General features: G+C 40.6%; 1 protein-coding gene across 4 annotated transcripts in view; it reads right to left on the reverse strand.

Annotated features, from left to right (window-relative positions):
* The window catches only part of LOC135093104 (fibroblast growth factor receptor-like 1), a 130,206-nt gene that overhangs the window by 38,444 nt on the left and 89,262 nt on the right, over nt 1–2,500 (reverse strand). The window lies entirely within an intron of this gene.

Genomic DNA, 2,500 nt, shown 5'->3' on the forward strand with positions numbered 1-2,500 from the left:
ATCCTTCTCCTCCTCCTCCCTTTCTTTTTGTCTCTATTTCTTGCTTCGTGTATCATTACCAAGTTCTTTTTCTTCTTCTTCTTCTTCTTCTTCTTCTTCTCTTCGTTATTATTTATTTTTATTATTATTATTATTATTGTTGTTGTTGTTTATTATTACTCATCTCCCTTGTCCCTCCTCCTCCTCCTCCTCCTCTTCCTCTTATCCCTTTATGTTCATCTTTCCCGTTCACTGCGTCCATTTCTTCTATTTATAATCATCTTTATTCCCTCCTCTCTATCTCCCTCTTTCGTATTTATTATTATTTCTCTTGTTTCTTCATTTGCTCTCCTTTCTATTTTCTCTTTCTTCCACTGTTTATTATAAATTTTTACTTTCATTCCATCTCTCTGTGTGTCTGTCTTTCTATCTCTGTCTAGATGTCGGTCTGTCTACCTGTTTGTCTGTATGTCTGGCTGTCTGACTGGCTAACTGGGCACTTGTCTGTCTTTCTGTCTATCTGTGTATCTATCTATCTGTTAATGCATTTATGTTTATGTATATTTGTATTTATGTGTCTATCTATACATTTAATACTGGATATAATTTTATCTATCTATTCATTTGTGTGTCTCTACCTACCACTACTGTACCTACCACTACTGTACCTACCTACCTGTCAGTGTATCTTTTTATCTAACCATCTATCACGCGGGAAATATCTGTGGCGAACTTCAATAAACTATGGTAGAGGAAGGTGTTGGTATCGAGAAGAACTTTTGTTACGGTCTGAGCTGCTGTTAAAGGCTGAGCTGATCAGTGAATTAGGGTCTGAGCTGCGGCGGTGCTGGTATCAGTGTTTAGGTGAGGCGTTTGTTACACACTGGGTTGCTCGCTGTTGGTAGCCTAACCTAACCTAACCTAAACTAACCTAACCTAACCTAACCTAACCTAACCTAAACTAACCTAACCTAACCTAACCTAACCTAACCTAACCTAACGTAACCTAACCTAACCTAACGTAACGTAACGTAACGTAACGTAACCTAACCTAACCTAACCTAACGTAACCTAACCTAACCTAACCTAACCTAACCTAACGTAACGTAACCTAACCTAACCTAACCTAACCTAACCTAATTTACGAGACAATTGTATACCGCGTCCACCTGGGATGACAGAAGCATGGTTGTGTCAGTGAAGATGCAGACAATCAAAAGGTGAACTTTCCCTCCAGTAAGGACAAATTCTATCTACTACTACTACTACTACTACTATTACTACGTTCGCTCCACATAGGCAATCTCTTCCACACCGCTCCGAAGGGGGAGACTAAAGAAAACCAGGTGATTCGCTAATGGATCTTGTGTCAACTTTCAATTAACATGCAGTAATTCGCCATTGAAGGCAGTACAAGGGCTTCTCTTTACGTAGCCGCTGTACCCCGCGAGCGTCAGTAGCCGAGGCGTGATTTTTTATGAATCTCACATAATTTTGCGTGAAATGAAACTAACGAGACGATTGATTGATAATTGTTTATTTTTCGTGACATCATTTCATATATTCATTTGCCCTTTCATCTACCTATCCATTCATCCATTAAATTACAAGGGTAGGTAGTTTTTTTTGTATCTATCAACACCCTATCTATCTATGTATCTGTGTGTCTATATGTCTGTGTGTCTACCCACCTGTCTATCAATTCATGCATCCATCCATCCATTCATCCATTAAATTGCAAGGTTTCTTTTTTGAGAGTAATTTTTTCCCAGCACTTCCGATATTGTTGAGAGGGAAAAATACCAGAGCAGAATTTTACTTTTTAAATTGGCCAGTTTTGAGAGAGAGAGAGAGAGAGAGAGAGAGAGAGAGAGAGAGAGAGAGAGAGAGAGAGAGAGAGAGAGAGAGAGAGAGAGAGAGAGAGAGAGATAGTTGTGTTGGGTGAGGACAAACAGAATTTCAGATTAGTCATTAAACTATATCCTCCCAACCAACCAACCTCTCTCTCTCTCTCTCTCTCTCTCTCTCTCTCTCTCTCTCTCTCTCTCTCTCTCTCTTTCTATATGTACTCCAGTAGAGTTTTACTTTGAATATGCATGGGTGTCTTTGAGAGAGAGAGAGAGAGAGAGAGAGAGAGAGAGAGAGAGAGAGAGAGAGAGAGAGAGAGAGAGAGAGAGAGAGAGAGAGAGAGAGAGAGAGAGACTTTCATCAAGTGAAGTCTAACGGGTAAAGGCGTGATGACAATGCTGAGTAGGAAGAGAGAGAGAGAGAGAGAGAGAGAGAGAGAGAGAGAGAGAGAGAGAGAGAGAGAGAGAGAGAGAGAGAGAGAGAGAGAGAGAGAGAGAGAGAGAGAGAGAGGCAATTTATCGTTTCCAGTGTTGATGTTAATTTTTCGTAATTATCTTTTGTAGCACGCTCTCTCTCTCTCTCTCTCTCTCTCTCTCTCTCTCTCTCTCTCTCTCTCTCTCTCTCTCTCTCTCTCCCTCGGGGTGGTAAACAGGCCGCGACTCGCTTAAAGATT

The sequence above is a fragment of the Scylla paramamosain genome, chromosome 41 (assembly GCF_035594125.1).
Source record: "Scylla paramamosain isolate STU-SP2022 chromosome 41, ASM3559412v1, whole genome shotgun sequence".
NCBI lineage: Eukaryota > Metazoa > Arthropoda > Malacostraca > Decapoda > Portunidae > Scylla > Scylla paramamosain.